The sequence below is a fragment of the Mesoplodon mirus genome (genome assembly GCF_964341445.2).
Source record: "Mesoplodon mirus genome assembly, chromosome: 10".
NCBI classification, from domain to species: Eukaryota; Metazoa; Chordata; class Mammalia; order Artiodactyla; family Ziphiidae; genus Mesoplodon; species Mesoplodon mirus.
The window spans coordinates 69,847,722-69,861,813 of NC_138986.1; the positions used below are offsets into that span (position 1 = coordinate 69,847,722).

A 14,092-nucleotide genomic window follows, 5' to 3' on the forward strand; every position below is an offset into this window, starting at 1 on the left:
AAGCGAAAATCAACAACTCTGCTTAGATCCACCAGAGAACTGAGACCATAGGGCAAACCACTGCCCTGAAAACTGGAGAAACTGAAGAATACAGAGAATCACAGCTTACTGGAGCAAAAGCTGCTGCTAGAGCCTGGAAGGACCACTTAAAGGACAATTCACTAACTTCTGGATACTGAGTTTGGTCTAACTTAAGAGATAAAAACTCCAGGGTGCCCAGCTTCAGGGGAAACCTCACATTTTTTGAGTTTTACCTTCAGGAGCCCCTCCACATTCTCAGGGTGAAGATCAGAGAAAAACCCCCCCTTGTGCTTGTGGCAGCGGAAGGGAAAAATTAACCATTTTGAAATAAGCCCAGAGCATTTCTGTTTCCTCAGCAACTGCCTGTCCCCAAAGAAAACGAACATATGTCAATTCCTTTCCTAAATGCCAGCAATGAAAAATTAGAATTTGAAATTAAAAACACATCACGTACATGAGCACTCAGAACAAGAAATATATTAGTATAAACCTCACAAAATATGTACAAGATCTACATGAGGAAAAATACAAACTCTGATGAATGAAATCAAAGAATATCTAAATAAACGGAGAGATAGTTCATGTTCATGGATAGGAGGACAAAATGTTGTTAAGATCTCAGTCCTTCCCGTTTTGACCTATAGATTCAATGCAATCCCAATCAAAATCCTAGCTAGGTATCTTGTGCATACTCACAAACTGATTCTAAAGTTTATATGGAAAGACAAAAGACTCAAAATAACCAACAAAACAGTGAAGAAGAAGAACAAAGTTGGAGGACTGACACTACCTAACTTTAAAGACTTACTATAAAGCTGCAGTAATTAACACAATACGGTATTGGTGAAAAACAGACAAATTGATCAATGAAACAGAAAAGGAAGCACAAAAATAGACCCACATAAATACAGACAGCTGATCTTTGACAAAGAAGCAAAGGCAATTCAATGGATAAATGATAGTTGTATTAGTTTGCTAGGACTGCCATTACAACATATCACGGACTGGATAGCTTAAACAACAGAAATTTATTTTTCACAGTTCTGGAGGCTAGAAGTCCAAGATCATGGCGTCAGCAGGTCTGGTTTCTTTTGAGGCTTCTCTCCTTGGCTGGCAAATGGCAACTTTCTCACTGTGTCTTCATATTGGTCTGTATATGTGTCTGGTGTTTGTAGTCCCTTTTTATAAGGTTAAAGGATATCAGTCATATTGGATAAGAGCGCACTCTAACAACTCATTTTAACTTAATTACTTCTTTGAAAGCCCTATCTCTAAATACAGTCACATTCTAAAGCACTGAGCTAAGGCATCAACATATGAATTTGGGGGGCTGGGGGGACACAATGCAGCCCATAACAATAGTCTTTTTGATAAATAATGCTGTAACAACTGGACATCTACATGCAAAAAGAAAAAAAATTAACCTAGACAGACCCGACACCTTTCGCAAAAATTAATTCAAAATGGATTATAGACCTAAATATAAAACATAAAACTATAAACCTCCAAAAAGACGACATCTGAAAAAATTTAGGTGACCTTAGATTTGGCAGTGAGTTTACAGATACAACACCGAAAGCAGAACCCATGAAAGAAACAATTGATAAGCTGAACTTAATTAAAGTGTAGAACTTCTGTTCTGTGAAAGACACTGTTAAGAGAATGAAAAGACAAGCCAAAGACTGAAAGTCTCTGTAAAACACATATCTGATAAAGTACTTATTTCTGAATATATAAAGAACTCTTAAAACTCAACAATAAGAAAACACACAACCCAATTTAAGAGAAGGCAAAAGATCTGGACTGGGCTTCCATGGTGGTGCACTGGTTCAGAATCCGCCTGCCAATGCAGGGGACAGGGGTTCGAGCCCTGGTCCAGGAAGATCCCACATGCTGTGGAGCAACTAAGCCCGTGCACCACAACTACTGAGCCTGCGCTCCAGAGTCTGCGAGCCACAACTACTGAGCCCGTGTGCCACAACTACTGAAGCCCACACGCCTAGAGCCCATGCTCCGCAACAAGAGAAGCCACCTCAATGAGAAGCCCGCACACCACAATGAAGAGTAGCCCCTGCTCGCCGCAACTAGAGAAAGCCCACGTGCAGCAACAAAGACCCAACGCAGCCAAAAATAAAATATAAATAGGGTGGGAGGGAGGGAGACGCAAGAGGGAAGAGATATGGGGACATATGTTTAGGTATAATTGATTCATTTTGTTATAAAGCAGAAACTAACACACCATTGTAAAGCAATTATACTCCAATAAAGATGTTAATAAATAGGCTTAAAAAAATTTAAAGATAATAATAAAAATAAATAAATAAAGCTTTCAGCCTGCACACAAAAAATAAAAATAAAATATAAATAAATTTCTTTAAAAATTTTTTTTCTTTAAAAAAAAAAATTAGGGTTCAATCTGAAACAGAACCACAGCCCCTGCACCTTCTACCTCATAAAGAATTATCCAGTCCAAACCCTACGGGTTTCTCAACCTCCAAAATTAACATTTTGCACCGGATAATTCTATGTGTGTGTGTTGGGGTTGGGGGGGGCGCAAGGGCCACAGGGTGCTGACCTGCACGTAGTAGGATGTTTAGCCATGTACCTGAACTCTGTCAACTAGATGCCAGTAGCAACCCTCATGCCTGCCTCCCTATCCCTCCCACCTCCTCACTTCTGTCATGATAAGACATCTCCAAAGATCACCAAGTTTCCCATGGGGGTCAAAAGTGTCCTCAGTTAGGAATTCACTGGCATCCAGCAGTTAGAACTCCACGCTACCACTGCAGCGGGGCACAGACTTGATCCCTGGTCGGGGAACTAAACTAAGATCCCGCAAGCTGTGCGTGACCAAAAAAAAAAAATTACCCTCAATTGAGAACAACTTGTATGAAGGGATTTGATACAGGGATTGTGGAAGCTGTGGCACCGTAAGGTTGGGGTCTCCGACTCTGATGAAGGAGCTTGAAGTCTCCAGGGTAGTCAGGAAGGGAAGATGGACATAGAGTAGGGATGAACAAGAAGGAACTGGAACTCACCAGCCTGAGCTGGATTCCCACAAAGAGGGAATGACACCCAGGTTTCTTCTTGCTGCCTCTGGTGTTGGTGACAGGGGTATCCTACAGAAGCTGGGGCTCTTGGTTGCAGAACTAAACACACACCTTGCCCAAGAGTCAGAGAAACTGAAAGAAGACCTGGGGGAAGGTGGAGCAGTTGCTGTTTCAACAATGTGAACCAGCAGATAAACAGCAATGTCTGGGAGCTACCAAATGGTTACTGCTTCACTTCCACCCTACCAGTCTTGAGCAAGAATCTCTCCTGTGGCTTACCCTAACCGGAAATACTTAGGGAAATAGTTCAGCCTCATCAATGTATTACAGAACCATTGCAAACACTCTCTTTTTAATGTAGTAAAAGGAAAGTGTTCAAAACTGGTCAAGTCAGCTCATCATAGATTTTATTTTTTATTTTCAAATGAACTTCAAAGAAAAATATAGAAATACGCTGGTGAATCTGCAGGGACCTTCAACTAATTATACATTTTCCCCCAAATATTAACTCCATTCAGTTTATAATCATATTCTGCCTCAGATGTTACCTGCTCTCTGGCCATATATAAATCAGTCTTCTAAAATCAATTGAAAACTTGACGTAACACCTGTGGAATATTTATAATTTATAGCTACAGAGGCCAGATGTTAATGATAAGGAGAACTAATAACAAAATATAATCTAAATGAACCTCTAATCTGCTCCCAACCTCCCCCTTCTCTGCTAAGTACCTAACTTTATCTCTTCAAGACGGTAATCTTAAATGGCCTGTAGTTACATAATGCATTTGCTATACATGTTTTCATTCCCAACTAATCAGTTTAGAATCCATCTGCTAGAGTCTGAAGGTGTCCTTGCTGGGGCTGGTTATATAGACCCTTCCCTATCAATGATCACGTTGATTAGGAAAGATGAAGTGTGTCCTCTCTCTAATATAGAAAACCTAGATAATTTAGAATGTTTTCTCACAATAGCCTATTTAGAACATTAAAAAATAAGACAAAAACCCTGCAAATAACAGCACAATCTCTCCTGCTTCCCCTTTGTTAGGTTTCCAAGAAAATGAGGTGGGGGGCCTTAACTGGGAAACAACTTAGAAGATATTATCATATTGGTTCAACAAAGTCTTTGTGAAGATATCCCTTTCTGCATCAGGGTTGGACTGGGCACTGCCTGACTCCAACTGGCTGGACACCCATGGAGTAAATCATACCTCCTCTAAGATCCTAGGAGCCAAACATTTCTGCTCCTAGGCTATACCAGAGCCTTCAAAGGGTCTTGGCCACCAGAGGGTGTGTGTTCTGAGATCAGCAACATATTTTAAAGTGATACAGATACTCTCTCTATCAAGGAGATCATATCATTTATCTATCTCCCAGTGAGATTGCGAACTTCCATATAAAAGTATAAAAAGAATTTCAAATTTACATGTCTCATCTCCTTAACTGCAGGAAGTCATTTCTCCTCAAGAATTTTCAGGAAGAATCAGGGGTGTTTTCACTAGCCAGTGTGTCTGCCGTTACTTATAGCTAGCCACTACAAATAGCCAGGCCAAAACCCCACAGCTTCAAGCCTCAAGAATCTCTCAGAGGCATCACTCTGAGATGGAACTCTTCTCCCAACACATGTGCCCCAAACTGGGTAATCAGTCAGTTGTCAGGCTCCCAAGAGATGGCACTGATGCTTGTGCAACATGTAGAGACTATTCTTTCTGTATTATACTCAGAGAAAGTGTCCCACAATAAACTTGCTTGAGTCCTAAAGTCAGCAATTTGTTACAATTATTAACACACACACCTTCTCCTGGGATGCACAAACCAAGGTTTGACCTCTACATTGTTGCTGGAACCTCTTCAAGATGGAGTGCTGTTTCTGAGCATGACCTAACCTGCCAGACATCCTCCTGTCTTCCAATGAATTCTTTCTCAGGGTTCTGGTCATGCTCTCAATAGTCTAAGACTTCCACTGAGGTCCTCACCCTCGATGTGCCCAAAATGTCTGTCTGAACCCCTATTGAATGGTGGGGTTTCCATCTTTTCCCCCAGAAAGAACTCAGCTTATGTAAATAGTTCAAAGGTGAGGAGGTGTGTCTCCTAATTCCACCCAACAGAGTCTGTTTAAAACCCAGATAACACAACTTGCTACCCTTCTTTTTATTTCTAACACTTTTCTCCAACAGGCGTCGATAACAGAGATGCATAAACTGAATCTAGGTTATTGTTAAGGAATTAATTTTTTTTTTTTTTTTTTTTTTTTTTGGCGGTATGCGGGCCTCTCACTGTTGTGGCCTCTCCCGTTGCGGAGCACAGGCTCCGGATGCGCAGGCCCAGCGGCCATGGCTCACGGGCCCAGCCGCTCCGCGGCATATGGGATCCTCCCAGACCGGGGCACGAACCCGTATCCCCTGCATCGGCAGGCGGACTCTCAACCACTGCGCCACCAGGGAGGCCCAAGGAATTATTTTAGACATAAATATGGAATCTCCTGGTGGTATGGTCATTTTAACAATATTAATTCTACCAACCCACAAACATGGTATATCTTTCCATCTCTTTGTGTCATCTTCAATTTCTTTCATCGGTGTCTTATAGGTTTCTGAATACAGGTCTTTTACCTGCTTAGGTAGGTTTATTCCTAGGTATCTTATGCTTTTTGATGTGATGGTAAATGGGATTGTTTCCTTCATTTCTCTGATAGTTTGTTAGTGTATAGAAATGGAACAGATTTCTATATAGTAATTTTGTATCCTGCAACTTCAGAAAATTCATTGATGAGCTCTAGTAGTTTTCTGGTGGCGTCTTTAGGATTTTCTATGTATAGTATGATGTCATTTGCAAGCAGTGACAATTTTACTTCATCCTTTCCAATTTTGATTCCTTTTATTTCTTTTACCTGCCTAATTGTTGTGGCTAGGATTTCCAATACTATGTTGAATAAAAGTGGCGAGAGTGGGTATCCTTGCCTTGTTCCTGATCTTAGAGGAAATGCTTTCAGCTTTCACCACTGAGTATAACGCTAGCTGTGCGTTTGTCATATATGGCCTTTATTATGTTGAAATATGTTCCCTCTATGCCCACTTTCTGGAGTTTTTATCATAAATCGATGTTGAATTCTGTCAAAAGCTTTTTCTGCATCTATTGAGATGATCATACAGTTTTTATTCTTCAGTTTGTTAATGTGGTGTATCACATTGATTGCTTTGTGAATATCGAAAAATCCTTGCATCCCTGGGATAAATTCCACTTGATCATGTTGTAGGATCCTTTTAGTGTATTGTTGCATTTAGTTTGCTAGTATTTTGTTGAGGATTTTTGCATCTATGTTCATCAGTGATATTGGCATGAAACTTTTGGGGGGGCATGGAATTTTTTGTGTGTGATACCTTTGTCTGATTTTGGTATCTGGGTGGGTGATGTTGGCCTCATAGAATGAATTCGAAAGTGATCCTTCCTCTGCAATGTTTTGCAGGAGTTTCAAAAGGATAGGTGTTAACTCTTAATGTTTGGTAGAATTCACCTGTGAACCATCTAGTCCTGGACTTTGTTTATTGGGAGTTTTTAAATTACTGATTCAATTTCATTACTTGAAATTGGTCTGTTCATATTTTTCTGTTTAGTCCTGGTTCAGTCTTGGGAGATTGTACCTTTCTAAGAATTTGTCCGTTTCTTCTAGGTTGTCTAGAAGACAACATACAGTCGTTGGTAGTAGTCTCATATAATCCTTTGTATTTCTGTGGTTTTGATTGTAACTGTTTATCTCTAATTTTATTGATTTGGGCCCTCTCCCTTTTTTTATTGAAGAGTCTGGCTAAAGGTTTATCAGATTTGTTTATCTTTTCAAAGAACCAGCTTTTAGTTTCATTGATATTCTCTATTTTTTTTTTTTAGTCTCTATTCATTTCTTTCTGCTCTGATCTTTATGATTTCTTTCCTTCTACTAAATTTGGGTTTTGTTTGTTCTTCTTTCTCTAGTTCTTTTAGGTGAAAGGTTACATTGTATAATTGAGATTTTTCTTGTTTCCTGAGGTAAGCTTGTTATCACTGTAAACTTCCCTTTTAGAACTACTTTTACTACATCCCATAGGTTTTAGATTGTCCTTTTTTTAAATTTGTCTCTAGACATTTTTTTATTCCCTCTTTGATTTCTTCAGTCATCCATTGGTTATTTAGTCACATATTGTTTAGCCTTCACGTGTTTGTGTTTTTTGCAGTTTTTTTCTTGTAGTTTATTTCTAGTCTCATGGCATTGTGGTCAGAAAAGATGTTTGCTATGATTTCGAGTTTCTTAAATTTACCAACGCTTGTTTTGTTGGTCTGTGATCTATCCTGGGGAACCTTCCATGTGCATTTGAGAGGGATGTGTATTTGGCTGCTTTTGGATACTGCTCTATATCAATTAAGTCCATTTGGTCTAATGTATCATTTAAGGCTAGTGTTTCCTTATTGATGTTTTGTCTGAAACATCTGTCCATTGATGTAAGTGACGTGTTAAAGTTCCCCACTACTTCTGTGTTACTATTGATTTCTCCTTTTATGTACATTAATGTTAGTCTTATATATATTTAGGGTCTCCTATGTTGGGTGCATAAATATTTACAATTGTTATATCTTCTAGGATTGATCCCTTGATCATTACATAGTGTAATTCTTTGTCTCTTGCCTTTATTTTAAAGTCTATTTTATTTGATATAAGTATTACTACTCAGGCTTTCTTTTGATTTCCATTTGCATGGAATACATTTTCCATCCCCTCACTTTCATTCTGTGTGTGTCTTTAGATCTGAAGTGAGCCTCTTGTAGGCAACATATATATAGGTCTTCTTTTTGCATCCATTCAGTCACTCTATATCTTTTGATTGGAACATTTGTTCCACTGACACATAAGGTAATTACTGATATATATGTTCTTATTGCCATTTTGTTAATTGTTTGGGGGTTGTTTTAGTAGTTCTCTTTTTTTTTCTTTTCCTTTGTTCTCTTCTCTTGTGATTTACTTTTTCTTTTCTTTTTTTTTTTTTGCGGTATGCGGGCCTCTCACTGTTGTGGCCTCTCCCGTTGCGGAGCACAGGCTCTGGACACGCAGGCTCAGCGGCCATGGCTCAAAGGCCCAGCCGCTCTGTGGCATGTGGGATCTTCCCGGACCGGGGCACGAACCCATGTCCCCTGCATCGGCAGGCAGACTCTCAAAACTGCGCCACCAGGGAAGCTCTTCTCTTGTGATTTGATGATTATCTTTAGTGTTAAGTTTGGATTCCTTTCTCTTTTTGTGTTTTTTTTTAAACATCTTTATTGGAGTATAATTGCTTTACAACAAAGTGAATCAGCTATACATATACATATATCCCCATATCTCTTCCCTCTTGCATCTCCCTCCCACCCTTCCTACCCCACCCCTCTAGGTGGTCACAAAGCACTGAGCTGATCTCCCTGTGCTATGCGGCTGCTTCCCACTAGCTATCTATTTTACATTTGGTAGTATATATAAGTCCATGCCACTCTCTCACTTCGTCCCAGCTTACCCTTACCCTTCCCCATGTCCTCAAGTCCATTCTCTACATCTGTGTCTTTATTCCTGTCCTGCCCCTAGGCTCTTCATAACCATTTTTTTTAGATTACATATATATATGTGTGTTAGCATATGGTATTTGTTCTTCTCTTTCTGACTTACTTCACCCTGTATGACAGACTCTAGGTCCATCCACCTCACTACAAATAACTCAATTTCATTTCTTTTTATGGCTGAGTAATAGTCCATTGTATATATGTGCCACACCTTCTTTATCTATTCATCTGTCAGTGGACACTTAGGTTGCTTCCATGTCCTGGCTATTGTAAACAGAGCTGCAATGAACATTGTGGTACATGACTCTTTTTGAATTATGGTTTTCTCAGGTTATATGCCCAGCAGTGGGATTGCTAGGTCACATGGTAGTTCTATGTTTAGTTTTTAAGGAACCTCCATACTGTTCTCCATAGTGGCTGTATCAATTTACATTCCCACCAGCAGTCCATTTTCTCCACACCCTCCCCAGAATTTACTGTTTGTAGATTTTTTGATGATGGCCATTCTGACTGTTGTGAGGTGATACCTCATTGTGGTTTTGATTTGCATTTCTCTAAAGATTAGTGATGTTGAGCATCCTTTCATGTGTTTGTTGGCAATCTGTACATCTTCTTTGGAGAAATGTCTGTTTAGATCTTCTGCCCATTTTTGGATTGGGTTGCTTGTTTTTTTGATATTGAGCTGCATGAGCTGCTTGTATATTTTGGAGATTAACCCTTTGTCACTTGCTTCATTTGCAAATATTTTTCCCATTTTTGTGTGTATTTCTATTATAGAGTTTTGGTTTGTTGTTGCCATGAGGTTTTTATAGATATAGAAATAGATATAGATATAGAAGATATGATATATATGATATATGATTTATATATGATTGATATATGATTGTTTTAAGTTGCTGATCTCTAAATTTCTAATGCATTTTTATTTTTTATTTATTATTTATTTATTTTTGCGGTACGCGGGCCTCTCACTGCTGTGGCCTCTCCCGTTGTGGAGCACAGGCTCCGGACGCACAGGCTCAGCGGCCATGGCTCATGGGCCCAGCCACTCCGTGGCATGTGGGATCTTCCCAGACCGGGGCACGAACCCGCATCCCCTGCATCGGCAGGCGGACTCTCAACCACTGCGCCACCAGGGAAGCCCTCTAATGCATTTTTAAAACCCTGCATTTGTACTCTCCTCCCTTCATGATTACTGTTTGGTTTTTTTAAATTTATTAATTTATTTATTTATCTTTGTCTGGGTTGGATCCTTATTGCTGCACACGGGCTTTCTCTAGTTGCAGCAAGTGGGGGCTACTCTTCATTGTGGTGCGCGGGCTCCTCATTGTGGTGGTTTCTCTTATTGCAGAGCATGGGCTCTAAGTGCACGGGTTTCAATATTGTGGCATGCGGGCTTAGTAGTTGTGGCTCTCTAGAGCGCAGGCTCAGTAGTTGTGGTGCACAGGCCTTGTTGCTCCGTGGCATGTGGGAGCTTCCCGGACCAGGGCTCGAACCCGTGTCCCCTGCACTGGCAGGCGGATTCTTAACCACTGTGCCACCAGGCAAGTCCCATGATTACTGTTTTTGATGTCGTATTTTACATCTGTTTCAGGTATCTATGAACGGCTTATTGTGGATATGATTTTACTTCTTTTGCCTTTTAACCTCCCTACTAGCTTTGTGTGTAGATGATTTACTGCCTTTACGGTAGGTTTGCCTTTACCAGTGAAATTTTGCATTTCATAATTTTTCTTAATTGAAGTATAGTTGATTTACAATGTTGTGTTAGTTTTATTTCGCAATTTTCTTGTTTCTAGTTATGGCCTTTTCTTTTTGCCTAGAGAAGTTCCTTTCACCTTTGTTGTAAAGCTGGTTTGGTGGTGCTGAATTCTTTTAGCTTTTGCTTGTCTGTAAAGCTTTTGATCTCTTTTTCAAATGTGAATGAGAGCCTTGCTGGGTAGAGTATCTTTGGTTGTAGTATTTTCTCTTTCATCACTTTAAATATATCATGCCACTCCCTTCTGGCCTGCAGGGTTTCTGCTGAAAAATCAGCTGAAGCCTTATGGGAGTTTCCTTGTATGTTATTTGTTGCTTTTCCTTTGCTGCTTTTAATTTTGTCATTTTAATTACAGTGTTCCACTTTGGGTTCACCCTGTATGGTACTCTCTGTGTTTCCTGGATTAGGCTGACTGTTTCCTTTCCCAGCTTAGGGAATTTTTCAATTTAGTTACAAGTTAGTTACATTTCCCACTTACCTTGGAGAAGTGGCCTTCTGTAGGAGACATCCTATGCATCCTAGCAGCTCACTCCCCTCTCATCACCCAAGCTATATGATCTAGGGGCTCCTGTTATGAGGGCTGCATGCATCCTCTGTTGTGGCAGGCTGAGTATGTGGGTGATGTGGTAGGCTTGGTTGGCCCCTAGTCCACTTGGTTGCAAGGCCCTGCCTTGTGCTGAAGCTGCTGGTTGCTAGTTTTGGGGGCTGGGTCATGAGGCAGGTGACTGCAGAACCCCCGGGGGCCTTGGGGATAGTGCTGGCTTACTGGTGAGCAGAGTCAGGTCCAAAAGACTCCAGGGCTGTTGCCCACCCACTAGTGGGTGAAGCCAGGTCTTGGGGTTAGTATCAGACTACTGGCAGGCAGAGCTGGGTCCTGGAGTCTGGCTGTAGGGCTCAGGGATCCCAGAGCTGGTTTCAGATTGCTGGGGCGGGGTGGGGGGGTTCCTGACACAGTTGGGTACAGGGTCCGGGGTGTCCCAAAGGTTGTGTTGGCCTGCTAATGGGCAGGGCCAGGTCTGCTGTAGGCAGGCTAGGTCCACAGGCTGCAGGATCGTAGGTTTCTTGCATTTTGTGTCTGCCCCCTGGTGGGTGAGGCTGCTCTAGATGCTAGTGCAGCCTTCCTGGAGGACAGGACCAGTGCCTGCTCACTGGTGGCTGGAGCAGCATCATGGCCCTCTGATGGGCAGGGCCACGTCCAGAGGTGTGTCTAGAGGCAGCTATAAGCTCAGGAAGTCTTTAAGCAGGCTGTTTGCTGATGGGTGGAGCTGTCTACCCAGACAGTTAGTTGTTTGGCCTAAGGCATCCCAGCACTGGAGGTCTTGGTGCTAATGAGCTGGAGGGAGGATCCCACAATCATGTCCACCCAAACCAGTAGCATGTGGTAAAAGGAGTTCCCAAGTATGATTGACACCAGTGTCCCCAGGGCGAGCCACAGCCACCCCCACCCTCCACCTCTCCAGGAGGCTCTCCAAGACCAAAAGGTAGGTCTGGCCCAGGCTCCTATCAAATTACTGCTTTTGCCCTGGGTCCCAGTATGTGTGAGATTTCGCATGCTCCATTTAAGTGGGAAGTCTCTACTTCCCCCAGTCCTTTGGGACTCCCAAAATTAAGCCCCGCTGGCCTTCAAAGACACATGCCCTGGGGGCTTGTCTTCCCAGTTCAGGACCCCCAGGCTGGGGACCCTGAGGAGGGGCTAAGAGCTTTCACTCCTGTGAGAGAACCTCTGCAATATAACTATTTTCCATTGTGTGGATCGCCCACCCAGGAATATGGGGCTTGATTACATCACAAGTCTGCCCCTCCTACTTGTCATACTGTGATTCCTTCTTTATGTCTTTAGTTGTAGAAGATCTTCTCTGGTAGGTTCCAGTCTTTGTCATTGATGGTTGTTCTGCAAATAGTTGGGATTTTGGTGTGCTCATGAGAGGAGGTGAGCGCAAGTCTTTCTACTGTGTCATCTTAGCCAAACTCCCTCAATACATTCTTTTTTTTTTTTTTTTTTTTTTTGCGATACGCAGGCCTCTCACTGTTGTGGCCTCTCCTGTTGCGGAGCACAGGCTCCGGACACGCAGGCTCAGCGGTCATGGCTCACAGGCCCAGCCTCTACGTGGCATGTGGGATCCTCCCAGACCAGGGCACGAACCCGCGTCCCCTGCATCGGCAGGCGGACTCTCAACCACTGCACCACCAGGGAAGCCCCCTCAACACATTCTTTAAAATACAGTAAACCTGTTGCCCAAAAAACAAAAACACAACAAAGAGTAGATGTTTAATGATGTTGATTTCTTGTGTGATGACTGGAAACCTCATTTCAATAATTTAATAATCAATAAAATGATAATTACATTTCAAAATAATGAAGATCTTGGAAAGACTCATTACAAAAATGAAATTGTTTAGCATAGCAAGTATGCCTATTTTTATAGTCTATGTGTGAACATCATTTTACGATATTAACATATCAAGAATCTCTGTATTTGCATAAACAGAATCACCAATCCCAGTTCTGCCAGATAATAAACAGTTTACTGAATGTAAGATTCCAATTTGTAGGACTAAATTTTATTTCAGTGATAATTGCTCTCAAATCAATGACTGCAACATCACTGCTTTAAAGAGTGGGGCATGAGTGCCCTCTTGTGATAGAATAAGCGTTTAAATGAATTTGTAAATATCTTTCCGTTGCATATGAAGTAATTTGAACTGAGTCATTTCACAAACACAAAATGCCCTCTATTCTAGGCCAATTTGTACCAGTGCTTTGAAGTGTGGAAATAACAAATACCTGAAGGACTTGATTAATGTTAATAGACAATATGAATAAGTCACATAAAAATGCTATTCCTTCAAGTATTCTGGTAGCTCCAATAAAAGTCAAATATGACAGAGGCTCTTTCAACCGATCATCACTTAACTGTCTCCCAAATACTCTCCATTCCTGCTTAGTAGCTAGACGTGCTCCCAGAACATGAGGAAGTCTCAGGACCATACAGGTAGGCTCCTGTATGCTTCAACTCTCTAGCTCCCAATGCATGGAGTGTCTACTTTCCAAGCATCAGTTGTTTGAGCCTAAACCTACTTATATCAATTGTATTTCTACTCAAATTATGTAAATAAATTAAATAATATGGAAAATAATGATTTATTAAAAGAAAAGAACGTGTTTTTAGGTAAAACGAAACTAAGTTGGATGCTTTGAAATGATGTCAGAAAATGTAATCAGGGAAAAACTTTCTGAGATTGTACATGGGTAAGAAAACTAAAAACATCGAGAAGTCATAAAAATCTATAAGAATTATAAATCCAGTAGCATCAAAACATCAGCAGGCTACTTAAAAAATAATTTTTAATAAAAGCCTTAGCCTAAAATCAAAAGGCTGGTAAAAATACTCCTTTTCATATTTTTATACTAAAATATTTTAGGTACATATGATCTTTTTGAATGATTCTCTACTTTAATTGACTCTTCTGATTCAATGAGTCTGAAGGGTACTTTTGCCCCCATCTGCTCACACTTTATATATATTTAGTTAAAAACTTGTATGGAATGTGGATCTGGCCAGATTCTAAAATGAATTTGGGCCTGTGTGACCTGAAATACAGGAAATCTGTCTCTGGTAAAAATTAAACCATAATTTGGGACTTCTCTGGTGGTGCATTGGTGAAGAATCCAACTGCCAATGCAGGGGACACAGGTTCG

General features: G+C 41.0%; 1 protein-coding gene across 2 annotated transcripts in view; it reads right to left on the minus strand.

The window, feature by feature from the left end:
* The window catches only part of LOC309811057 (uncharacterized protein), a 155,682-nt gene that overhangs the window by 104,013 nt on the left and 37,577 nt on the right, over positions 1-14,092 (minus strand). Inside the window, exon 2 of one of the 2 annotated variants that reach the window (XR_014295097.1) lies at positions 965-1,199. The exons of the other annotated variant lie outside the window; for it this stretch is intronic. The gene's annotated coding sequence lies outside the window, so the exon portion shown is untranslated. Of the gene's footprint in view, positions 1-964; positions 1,200-14,092 lie in introns of those variants that run through there. 2 annotated transcript variants of the gene reach the window in all.